The sequence below is a fragment of the Ornithodoros turicata genome, chromosome 2 (genome assembly GCF_037126465.1).
Source record: "Ornithodoros turicata isolate Travis chromosome 2, ASM3712646v1, whole genome shotgun sequence".
Taxonomy (NCBI): Eukaryota; Metazoa; Arthropoda; class Arachnida; order Ixodida; family Argasidae; genus Ornithodoros; species Ornithodoros turicata.
This window is the reverse complement of record NC_088202.1, coordinates 57,359,494-57,372,710: the sequence shown is the minus strand read 5'-3', so window position 1 is coordinate 57,372,710 and position 13,217 is coordinate 57,359,494. Positions and strand designations below refer to the sequence as shown.

General features: G+C 49.2%; 1 long non-coding RNA gene across 1 annotated transcript; it reads right to left on the bottom strand.

Moving 5' to 3' along the window:
• Window positions 1-676: 676 nt before the first annotated feature.
• On the bottom strand, window positions 677-1,596 carry LOC135383538 (uncharacterized). The gene is made up of 3 exons (XR_010419932.1): window positions 1,276-1,596; window positions 1,005-1,140; window positions 677-792 (listed from the first exon to the last, which is right to left on the bottom strand). It is a non-coding gene; the product is annotated as an uncharacterized LOC135383538 (long non-coding RNA).
• Window positions 1,597-13,217: the final 11,621 nt, after the last annotated feature.

The following is a 13,217-nucleotide window of genomic DNA, read 5'->3' as shown; positions in this document are numbered from 1 at the left end:
TAGTCGCATCCCAGTAAACAATATATGTCTCAGAAACGTCCACACGATATCCCACTTGGGATTTTGGGATATCCCAGGGACTAGTCTGAATAGCCCGTTGACGTCTCTGGGACAGACAGAGGACCCGTATTCCTTCCACATTTGCTGATCCAGGGAAGGTTCCAGGAATGTCTGTCAGGGATATTTGGACATATAGAGGACATATACAGGACGTATTATTATTATTGTATTTTGTAGCTTTTTTTGCAATTTTTACTTATTCTACGGAAAATGCCACTCTGCAACAGAGAACATCGTACCAACGAACTCTTGTTTATTGAACACAAACCAAGTACAGTGATGTTACATGCACTGTAAGAAACGCTCTTTCTAATAGTACAAAATATGATATTACAACATAAATAGGCTAATTATTAACAATATAGGGTGACACGGATAAGACGCATAATAAGACAATAATGGTCATAATAATAATCACGTGATTGCTACGCCACTTCGCAACCGTCATCCCTGAAAGATAATCAATAACATAGTTAATTCCATCTATTGGGACAGCAGCTCAAACACTGCCATAAATAGGCGTAAAGAACAGACACCCTGCAAAAAGTGGGAACAAATGCAAGACAGTGACTTACCACAGTTTCTCATGCAGTATAGATGGTTACATGCGGAAGCAGCCTAATCACCTGCAGACCCAAGCGACGTCTTCCGGTTTATGCCTGGCTCTTCAGTGTTGTAGAGACACCAGTAACTTTACACATCTGTGAGGCTATCCATGGTTGTGTGTGGATACTGTAAAACAGTCATGTTTTATTAATCTAGAGTCACATCGCGTCCATGTGACATTTAAGAAAGATAAGCGGTCATGCAAAAAGCAAGGAACTTTGAAAAACAGTGCAGTCGAACGTGAAAACATAACTGCTATCCTTTATATGAAAGACAACTGTAGCTGAGCCAAGCTTATCTACTAGCAGGCTGCGCATAATTAATAGAATTTGCTTTACCATTGCTTTCATCATTCCCAATCAAATCCTGAATCAAAGAGATGTGAAGAATTGGACTTGCACTTTGTAGCTGTACACACACAATCTCACACAGTTCAGCCGTTCGCATGAGTCCGTCAGTGATACGCACCAGACTCTGCAGGTAAAGCAAACTACAGCTGTTTATTCAGATACAAAGCTGTCATTGCTCCACACATCTACAACATGTGATTGTTGAAAAAAAAGAACAACGCACAAATCTTAAGTGAGGCAAAAGGAAGAACGAACTCACCTTAACTGCAAAGCCGGAGAACAAAGGAACGCTAGCTCTCGCACACCACGGCAATCGTTGTTATGCACAACGTAGTTGTTCGACGTACTGGCCAGTACTGCCTCGATGCTCCCGAGATTCCAGTACAAAATACGCATGATGCTGAGGTTCCAAAGACCCTTCCGTGTAACATGTCATATCCTACCGAACCGCTACGACGACGCGCCTCGCCTGTTTGAAACGGCGGTTGGGGAATGTCGATGGCGATGAGGCAGACGTCGTTACGCTTCGGCTCGCGCTTGTTGGGAACTTCATTCTTGTTATATCCCTCAACATACGTGACCGATCATTATAATTCCCGTGGAAAGGGTAAAATATGTTTTTTTCTCTCTCTCTTTTGTTTATTGACTATGGTGCGATACGTGATGAGTCGTTACAAATATGATTAGAAAAGGTATGGATATGAGGGTATAAAATCAATATTGTTATTATGAGGAAAGAGTGAGAAATTGCCACGTCTGAGAATGCTGGAAATGGCTGTTATCGACACAATAAATCCTTGTAAGGTAAAGAAATGTCATTGTTGTGATATTCGTAGTATATCCACAGAATATTCACTGGGGGATATTTGTGACGTCTCATGGTGGATATACAGCGGACGTTGTGAGGATACGCGTGACATCTGTGACGTGTGAGACCAATTTGGGAGGTCTGTGGGATATTGATGGTTTGCTGGGATGTGACGTAATGGGTCCTTATCCCAGAAGTCCCCGTGGTAACCAGTATCTGTTAGTTGTTACAGATCACTTCGCGAAGTGGGTTGAGCTTTACCCGCTGTGGAAGTTGGCGTCCGCTCGGATCTGGGACAGACTGCTGGACGTTTTTTTCCCGGTTTGGATTCCCGGACCAGCTAATCACGGATAACGCCTCGTACTTTCCAAGTAAGGTGTTTGTCGATAGTTGCTCTGTGTTGAGCATACGTCACGTAAAGACGTCCCCTTATCACCCTCAGGCGAACATAACTGAGCGGGTTAATCGCAACATCAAGATGATGTTGGTATCTTTTACCGAAAGGCATAAAGATTGGGACGCCCGTCTTACGGAGCTTGGCTTTGCCACTCGTACTACGGAAAATAGGTCGACAGGATTTACCCCGGCTTATTTGAATTTCGGACGGGAAATTGTGTTCCCCCTCGAAAACACGTTGCGAACACGGCACGCACAGCCTAGTCGTTCGTACGCGAAGTATGCTAATGATCTTCGCGATAGAATTTCGACTGCCATTCGTTTGGCACGAGAGAGTCTTGAGGTCGCAAGACTGGAGCAGTCTCTCCAGTACAACAAAGGTCGGCGCCAGGTCATTTACCGCGTTGGAGATCTGGTACTAAGGCGAACACATCCCCTTAGCGATGCAGCGAAAGGCTTTGCTGCCTCTCTCGCTGATCGATGGGACGGTCCTTATCGGGTAAGCGCACAGCTAACTCCGGTCACTTACAGGCTCGAGCGTTGCAGCGACAACGAGGTAACGGGCCCCGTCCACGTACAAGACCTCAAGACCTTCAGCCAGCGCATCTCGGACAACGGCAGGCTGGAGGAGGACCGCGATCCAGCATCGCAAGCACGCTCTCCCTCAAGTCCCCCTAGGGCCGGTCAACCATCCCCCCAAGAGACAACTGCCCAGGGCGGGGTTCCCGGGATTACCCGTTATAACCTGCGCCCACGTAAACAGCCGAGATAACCCTTCCTCCTTTCCTCTTGCAGGACACGAGGAAGACAGGCCGGACGGGCCTTTCAGCCGTATCGCCAGCCCCGAGGTCGGGGACGTACACCCGGCGCGGATCACCCGCCACCCCGTTCGACGACCAGTTCCCAGAGCGGAAGGATCGAACGACACCATGTCGCCACTTGGACGGTGCTGGTGGGCGCCCTCACAGTCTCTTACGTGTCCAGAAGACGATGGAGGGACCAGTCCCGACCCCTTCGAGGAGATTCCTTGGATTCCACTCCAGAGCCATTTCGTGTTACACCTTGCAGGAAAGACATCCTACTGAGCCCCCCGCCTCCCATACCCCTGAGGAGCTTGCTAGACTGTGCCAAGTATGCTGTGTCCCCGAAATCCACCCAGCATCCCATCGAGCAGGAGCCCTGCACCAGAGTAGACTCATGTACGGAAACCGGCACCAACACCCTTGGGCCCAGAAGATGTTGCGGCAGCAGTCGCTCTTCTGCGCAGATACCAACCCCAACTATTGGCCGATGCTCGCAGGGTTTCTGCCGACGATGCCATTCTGGACTCACTGGACATCTAGTTTTTGCGGGGGGAAGTGTGGAAGACAAAGAGGGGGCGCTGAGCGCGCTTATCAGAGAGGCTTGATAAGGCGCGAGCGCAATGGGGGAAGTCTCTTTTGCTTCCTGGTTCTGAACGGCAGCGGTGTGAAGGGAGCAGAGCGCTTTTTCCGAGGAATGTAAGTTAACATTCTGCAGGACAGTAAAAGAGGTGTTGATTGATTTTGTGTCTGTGTCTCTCGCGGCGGTGGTTTCGGTAGGAGACTGGTTGGGTTCTACCCCAAGTGGGATCTAGGGGGCGGAATCCCACAACATTGAGGCTCCTGATTGAACGACTCATAAAATCCACCACGTTGCAATTCCATTGGTCGTGTGCCCAGTGTTGTGTGAATTATCTCAAACTATGGGCTCTATGGGGAGCTGTTGGAGCCTGGAATTGGGGACGAGCGGGAACGGTGGCGCCCCTCCAGCAGCGGCGGAGCGAACTGCGTAGTGTGGATGCAACGCCGTTCGCCAGCTTGCCAACGCACGTTTAGTTGAGTTTGATAATGGTGTTAAGCGGAGGGACAGCCGCATGAATGTTGCCTGTCCTGAAGCGTGGCTAGACAGAGTCAAATGAACATTAATTCATAATGAGTATGTTCCCGTTTAAATTTATGCGCGCTAGAAAGGTGTGCGTGTGATGAAGTGCTCTTACGGACGGACTTTGCCTTCCAGTTTCCCTATCGATGCCCACACCAGCTTACAGATGCGGATATTTTTGTGTGTAAAAACAGCCTTCTTATCGGCCTTGAGCGCCGTGTCACAATTATCTGTTTGTCGTGCTTGGTTACCGTCAGTATATTATGTTTGATTACAATTATTTGGTGTAGTGCAGAATTACTCAGACCAATCCGGTTGCTCATGGGCACCGTAAATTTTGAACTGAATTGAAAGATAAAAATCTGGTCGTCATAGAACGAGTGCAATGTGTAACAATACATTTGAGGACTGTGGACATTAGCAGCTAGTACAGAGTTATTCAAGTTCAGAGTTATTCAGAGTTATTGTTCTGCTAAGAGGAGACCGCCGTTCAATTCTCCGACGCCTAGTGACACCCCTGGCTTCCCGCCAATGGACAACCGACATTCTTCCCCCCTCTATGTTGAGCAGAGTTGACCCAACGGTCGCTTTCCGCATGCCACGAAACAACTCACGTCAAGATGCTGCATTAATCCACCGAATGCGCCTTGATGTGACGTTTACACCTCAGTGGCGTTACCGCTTGAGACAAGTTGACTCCCCCACCTGCTGCCACTGTGGTGTTCTTTAGGATCTGGAGCATATTCTTCTTCATTGCTCCCACTACCAACGTTCCCGAACCACACGCTCCGAGTCTCTTCGTCAACTGGACTCTCGCCCCTTCTCCCTATCGAAATTGCTTGGTTCCTTGCCTAATCCAGTCCAGCAACGCTCTGCGCTCAAAGCTCTTCTGACATTTCTGGACACCATCGGACTTCGATCGTTATTGTGAAGGGGCTCGTTATTTTATTCCCCACATTCCCACCAGCAATGGGGTAGAGTATCGCCTGTGGCGATGAACCTCCCCACTCTCCAAAGCCAAAATAAAGTTGTTGTTGTTTGTGAGGTGTAAGCTTGATCGCCCCCTTTAGCACTACAGTGACAGTTCTCAAGGAGCTGCATATTGCATACATTGAACGCTGTCATCAGTGATCATATGTGTTGCTATCTTGTGTGTGCGTATTAGTTTCGTTCCGTACGCCAGCAGGAACTTGTATGTATTCGTGTTTGTTTGTTTCATTAATATTATGATTGTTATATTGTACAGGGTGATGTCCAAGTCCATGAACTACTCTACAATGGAAACCATACAGCAGTGTAACACCTTTATTCCTACATAACTAGCTGGAGATATGTGACTGATGTGACAAGTTTTCTTCAGGTGTGAGACCTAATCTGTATCGTGCAACAACGGCAAAGCACAACAAAGATCGCTAGCACAATAAACGAAATCGCCTAAAAACATATCTGACAGTGCAGCGCAATGACGATTTTTTCTCAGGCCGGCTTTTTGATGGAGGCTTGTCGAACATTCGTGGGTAATTTCTTGACGGCACAATATTTCGTTCCTGAAAACAACTTTTCGGATCTGGACGGGAAACCAAGAGCACCATATTGTTGCAGTTTTCTGTCCACTAAGTAGTACCTTACCCTTTTATTCATTCCGACGTACGTTTCCGCGAAGTGCTCCGAACATGTCACATAGTGCACCAATTTTTCTGGCGCTTGCTTTTCGTTTCGCAGCTTGATTATCAAGATAATCATAATATTCTAAACTTTTCATGTTTCGGCTAGTTCTGGAAGTTCATTCCAAGTGTAGCTGATAACGACTTGATATTAAAAACAGCGCAATGTCGTATAATTACGACCAAACGCGATCACTACCGCAGGCACGCATCCCGTTGTTTCCGCACTACCGGCGGATCGCGTGACTTTTAGAGCGCCGCCTGTAGGTCGCGCTCGCCGAAAATAGCTCACCCATTCTACATGCTCTCAGTCAAACACAAGAACAAGAACTGCTTGACTGTTCTTGAGTTTGCTGACCAAGAGGGAGGGAGGCTCCGCCAGCTCTCACCAACTCCCCATAGAGACCATAGTATAGGTGGCGTGCATATGACGTCACACCATAGCTTTACCCGTGGTTTTTTCCCTCTTTCTGGTGAACCGGCGCACCCTGCCTATATGCGTGCTTTTTTTCACTCTTTCTGGTGAACCGGCTTACGCAAATGCACCTCACCTATAGGTAAATTCACACAACACTGGGCACACGACCAATGAGAATTCAGCGATTGCTCCCTCAATCCTCCAATCAGAAGTCTTTCCGTCCGGCTCGCATCCCGACCGGTTCTGGCTGTTGCTGAGTTCTGCTTTCCATACTGGTCTGTACCGGCTACCCCTGACCTCTAAGTTGTGGGGTGATATGGCTCCGCACTGTTTTGAGCACATGTTGTGCCGCAGGCATATGTTATCGCAAGCGCTCGATAACGGTTTCGCGCTCGGTACGCTCGAGGGGTCGTGGTAGACATCCTTAAAAGCCAGAGGTGACTGGGAAATGGGCTCTTCTCTGTCGGCGGTGCCGTGAGGTACGGTGACAGATGCATGTCTGGTAGGAAATAAACCTTTGTTATTTGTTTGTTATTGCATTTTGTTGTGCTGCTTTCCTCGCCTGAAGCGGGCGGGCGGACACCCCGAGAGTGGGAATGAGAGATTCCCACAAGTGGCGCCCAACGTGGGGCCGCTCGTTCGCCCGCCGGAGTGCCGGATGTGCGGCTCTGGCGCTGGTATTGCTTAGGGTAGCATTAGCCTAGGGGGCATGGTTTTGTCCTCTGCCGTATCCCCTATTCGGTCATTGTATAAGTTTTGTGATCTTTCGTCTAAGCCTAATTGCAGAAGTTGCATCTGTCCAATCCGCCCTTCTGCCATGGAGAGACCCACCCTATGGACCGTACGCCACTACGCGGGTACGGTACACGTAGCAAGCCCCGGGATCTGGCAGATCCGTGACCTTGGTCCGACTGGGAGCCAGCTAGAAGTAACTCGGTGCCCGCAGGGCCGGGATCAGTGGCACACTCAGTAAAGGTGCCTGCAGGACCTTGAGAACGTGCGCGATACGCGATCGAGACTCCCGTATAGCGGCGGCTCTATAAGCTGCGCGACACGACGGCGTAGGAACATTTTCCCCCACTCCGTAATGTTCGCCGACTGTCATCGGCTGTCTGCCGAAAGAGCGAACGAACGGTTACAATCCGTGACCCTGATAATTCGGAAGCTGGCTTTGCAAGCAGCAAGATAATAGGAGACGATTTAGCTCCTTTTGCTTTTTCCGTCCGAGATAACATCGAGGACAGGGAACGAAACATCGCCGTTCGAATTTTGGGTAGAGATTACATCGCCCTTATCAACGCGGGGCTATGCTGTCTCTTATCGGCGATTGTTTTTACGGAGAAACCGGGTAAATCGTCTGTGTTACAGCATAGCATAGACACCGGTAACGCTAGACCCTGGCGTTGTAATCCGAGACCATTGAGTGTCGATAAGCGTGCCTTATCAGATGCTCTAGACGAAATGCTCCAAACTCTTGCAGTTCAAAGGTCTTATATTCCCTGGGCAATGCTACTGTGTTTTCAGCGCTTGATTGTAGTAGAGGGTTTTTGCAAATCCAAGTTGCCCCGGAGGATGTCCCGAAGACAGCCTTTACCTGTCATAGGGGTTTGAGTTTGTACGGATGCCGTTTGGTCTGTCTAACTCTCCCGCCAGTTTCCAACGGCTAATGGATACCATATGGGCAGATGCGAAGTATAATTTCGCAATGGCGTACATAGATGATGTCGTAGTGCTTTCCAGAACTTTTCAGGAACACTTCCAACACCTGTCAGTTGCCCTTGCAAGGACAAGACAGGCAGAACTGACTGTCACCATGAGTAGAGCGCAGGCGGTAATTTCGGCCTCCCCTCGAGGATTTAGACCAGAATTCCGATTCCGAAGCAGCTTCTACCCGCTACAGTCTGCGCTCTCGTAGGTGACGCATGTAGCAGTCACTTTTCCGGTCACTAGCCTCTGGTGCTCCTAATTTGGCATAGTATATTCTCTTCACGTGGAAGCTTTGTATTCACGGCAACACGCATTGTGTATTGCACAAGGCCTTATGACTTCGTCGGCTGGGAGTGTTCTCCTGACTGTGTATGCATTTTTCAATTCTTTTAGAACAGTCTGAACGCCGCAAGATGAGGACCCGAGGAGGGGGGCAGCAGCGCCCCAGTACATCGTCGGATTCCAGATATGCCCGCCAGAGTGTTCATTCCGTCGCCACTTGAACGGGAATAGCTGACCACCGACCCGTCTCATGGCTTTCTCGGTCGAAATGGGCCGCTCAGCCTCGGCCTCTGAGAGGTGCCCGCTCTGAATAAGTCCCGCTGCCCTTTCGGGCATTAACCCTCGAGGAACGTCACCTAGCAGATCCACCCCTCCCTCTGACGGAGGAAGAGCGCCGGATTCTTTGCCCGGCTTGTGGTGTACCTGAGATACATCGTAGCGCACACCGGAGGGGTTCACTCCATCGAGAGAAGACTCAACCAGAAAGAACTCTCAGGTGTACAGCCTCCGATGTGGCAACTGCAGTGGACGCATTGCGAAGACTCCGGCCAGACCTGTTAAGAGAGCAGGGTGTTCTCCCCCGCCAGATGGAAATAAACCGTCTAGTAGGAAATAAACCTTTGTTCTTTGTTTGTTATTGCATTTTGTTGTGCTGCTTTCCTCGCCTGGAGAGGACGGGCGGGCACCCCGAGAGTCGGAATGAGAGATTCCCACAAAGTCTACTAGCTTTCATGCACGCCGTAAAGTTATTCCGTGATCCCCAGACAACTCTGAAAAGTGTCGTAATGAACAGAAATTTATTTGAGTCATTACACTGACACAATCGGCAGGTTGACGCATTTACATGCACTGTGCGTACAGTCCATTGCGTAGCGCTTCCTAGCACACTAGAACAAAGTTGAAACTTGCAAAACACGCATATCGACACAGTTTATTCCCAGCAACAAACAACTTTCACATATTTGCGCACAATCTCTTGATCATCATGTCCTTGCCTGCTACACGTCAAACATAAAATGCTGCGTCTTTATGAATCCTATTTTCTTGTCACCGCTATGCAGATCTGACGGCGCTCGAACATGTTCATCGAGCCACAATTCACGACAACACTTCAGTTTGAAATCCGATTGGCTGTTCGTAGACCGATGCTTGTGTCGAGAAACAGTACAACACGATCGAAGACACCATAACACACGGGTAAGACGGCGAACGGCGAACGCCCTTGCCTCCCAACGAAAGACACCGCCGACCCGGCGAACACCGTTCAAATTCCAAATGAAACCGCTAAGGGAGTACGCAGCACGCGGGCGAGGAAGCGCGAAATGCCGTTTTGAAATTCCGGCAGCCAATCCGGACACGCATGTGGCGTCCGACCAATAGAGAGGCACGGATTGCTCCGTGCGCAGAACACGCATTTCGATACAGATTTTGCGAGAGCTGTGGGGGGCTGGTTCCGCCTCCTAAATGGGTGGCAATAGGATGACGCGGAAGGCGGAGCGCTGCAGCCTCTGCTCTTGCCTAACAGATGGCGTACCGCTAGCGCTCGGCCCGGGATATGTCAACCAGCACTCGTCTGCTTCTTCCGGTAGCGCTACGACCTTGAGGCTGACCCGCAGCCTCTGCTCTCGCGTAAGAGATGGCGCAACATTAGCGCTCGGTATAGGGAGCCTCCATGGGTTGCAGCGGCTTCTCCGCTTTTCAGGGAGGAGACACCCTGTAACCATGCTAACGCAGCCTTTCCTCCTCTCCCTCGCGCGGAGCGCGCATTTTGACCAAGGGCCCTAAACTCGCCAGTTCCTTTGCGGGCATGTTTGCGGGATAAAGTCAGGCGCTTCATGAGTTTCACGTCATCGGACGTCAGAAAACGTCATAAATTGAACGTCATGGAGACATCCGGTGGCTAGTGATTACTGATTGGTTCCCATGAGGATGAATTCGTTTTCTGAGAGATGATTGGCCGTTTTCAAATTTCTTCGCGAGCGCTGAAACAAGCCACAGCGCGTCGGCTGTGCCGGCTGGACCCGCCGTCCACGGAGTCGCTGGCGTCCGTTTCGGACGGCTGGTGTTGTGTAGCGGTTGGGCTGGACTGCGAGTTCTGATTTTTCCTGTTTAAAAACGCAAGCTGTATCATGTGAGTGTCCTCGAACAGTCACAGCTGCCAGGGAAGATGCCTGCGCAACATTTCTGCTCTTCTTGGTGTACAAACTACTCGAGCGTCCGAACGCCTCGTACCCGATACCCGGTCAACGACTGCCGAAAGGTAAGTCATTTGTCGTTGCTTGATGCCTTACAACACCGCATTCGCTTCGTGTATTGTGAATAAGTTGCTTAACAGTTACCGTAAATCGGGACCGGAATACGCTGTGACCGAGACCGACAGCATAACTTTGGAGATACGATGGTAGGCTATATTTCTTTTCGTGAAACACTATCATCTAAATGTTATGATTAAATACCCGCTCACGTCGTACTGTATAAAGGTATGTCACGACTGTTAGTCTGATTCTCGGTGATTTCGCTCTGCTGTTCTGTACGTAGCGCCAAAGCCAAGTTTTTCAGGCTATTCGGCCTGAATATATAATTGTGAAGTAGCGTAATAAAAGGTATTTTTTCTACTAAGGTCGCTCATCACACCCCATGGCTGCGAGCTTCTCCCAACCCTACCACCGTTCTTATTTTTCGCGTTCAATAGCACCTTTATTCTTTCTATTTACATTGCAACTTTCACATTGTTGTGGGTTTTGTTTACATGAGTAGCGCATTGTATGAGTAGTGCATCAGTGCATGAGTAGTGCATTTTCGAGGCCGTGAGATAACGGGCCAGATAACGGGCTTGAAGGCACGTGTTTGAACAACGCCGTGAGGGCGCTCCTGTTAACACTTTAAAAGGGAGCGGGTTTCCCGAAAACGGGAGATGTGTTTTCGACTGTGGTACTGGCTGGAGGTCACGTCTTCTTCTGTTGGTAATAAACCTTTTCTGTTCCTTGTTCATTTGACTGTGCTGCGTTTTCCTTGGTCGCTGAACGGACGGGTCGACGCCCCGAGAGTGGGAACCTTGGTTCACACAACATGCATAGCTGTATATCTGATACTAATTTTCATTTTGCAGCCAGCTCCAGCCTCCAGCGGCAGTCCGACATTATCAGGCTTCATCAAGCAAATTCTGGAGCAATATTAATGTCATGTTGTTTTCGTTACCGAAGTCATGCTGTGTACGTCTTGCTTGCATAACCGTATGCCGCACAATAAAATACCTCACGTGACAAAAACAACCAAGGCTCCGTCGTATTCCTGTAACTCCCACTGCATTCCGACAAACACGAATCACAAAAACAGTGAATGGAAGAAAAAAAAACAACAAAAGAAAGCGGGAAGCACAGCAGAGACGAGGAAAGTAGTAAGACAGAAACGGATAACACGTCATTTACGTCATTCGCGACATAATAATAATAATAAAAAAAGGGTGGCTAGTCCTCAGTCGTTGGTCCAGCTCCGGAGGTCACGTGAGTTTTCAGCTACAATAGATTTCTGCTACAGCTTCGCGCCCCTGTTTTGACTCCCAACTTGCTACGCGCTGCCCATTACTCGCTGCGCATGTTGCGCGTTCGAGTGGCCATCCGGCACATGTACACACAAGTGATTACACTTCTTGTGTATTTTACCGTCATTGTATGTTTTGGGAACAAATATCGAAACCCATCCCTCCGGAATTTTAAATCCAGCGTGAAACAAGCGTGTCAGAACTGCCTCTATTACTGCTGAAATCGGTCGTTCCACGAGTCATTTGTTTCTCTCGATGTATGTGTGCTTGCGTCTGAAAGACGATTATTCCACTCTTTACAAACCTCCAGTACCAGTGTACCAGTGTTCCGTCCCATTTTTTCTGCGTGTACCACATTCGGGTCACAGTTCACTTCCATCGGACTTTACGCAGAGCTCAGTTCATCTCCGTATTGTTGGTATGAGGTCGTTGATCTGTCGGCTAAAGAGGTCGCGAACCAGAGTTTGAGTTTGATTATAGAAAAACGCGGAAGATATTGAATTCGTCACCTGACAAATTCTGCTACTTCCACGAAGGAAATGAAATGAATGAAAGGAGAGAGGAACCTGAGAAGATGAAGAGGTAAAAATAGAAAGACATCACCCCTCCCAGTCGCCGAACTGTACGTGCACATGCGTAGCTACATCCCGTGAAAGTGAACTGAATTGCAAGAAACTAACAGGAACGGGGAACTCGACGACACATGCCTAGAATGCGGTCCTAAACGCGGTCACGAACCAGCGTTCGCTCTTGTTTCAGCAGTTCCTACTTGATTGAGCAAATACATTCGGTTGGTGGACGAAGACCAGCGTGCGTGGAGATCTGCAGAGCCCGTTGCTCGCATGATACGTCGTGCAGCATAATGCCAGGGCCGACACTCCATTGGAAGCCAGCTCAGGCCGGTGGTATGTCGACGGACGTTGTACTGAATTTGCACGAAGAGGGCCTGAAGGTGCATGGCTACGAATTCTTTTTCACGGGACGTTTGAGCAAGACTACCTCGAGCACCTCGTTTCAGTAGTCAGGCTGAAAAAACCTGTACCAACCGCATACGGCGTCAAGCATGCCTTGAAACTGATTTCTGTCTGCTAGTTCCTGCACAACCCGCGGACTGGCACTTCGCAGATCTGCTGAGGAATGAAGTGAAAAAACTCTCCGATGAAAGGGATGAAGGCAGCGACCTGGAGGAGGTATTTGCCGAAGAGGAAACTGGTGCCGAGTGCGATATCCTGTCACATATCGGCAGGTTTTGTGGTGAAGTGTCCTGAAGTCGAGCAGGTTATGCCAATCATGCAACGTCGGATTATGTGCAGAATCTCTGGAAAGCCACAACAAGCCACTGGGCTTCGTCAATGCGTACGTGGTGCAATGAAGCTTCGGTATATTTCGGGCAGCGTAGCACATTTCTTCGTACAATGTGAAGAGACATTCAGGGCGATTTCTGCTTCGAAACGCATTTATGCGAGGTACTCACCTTTCAAGA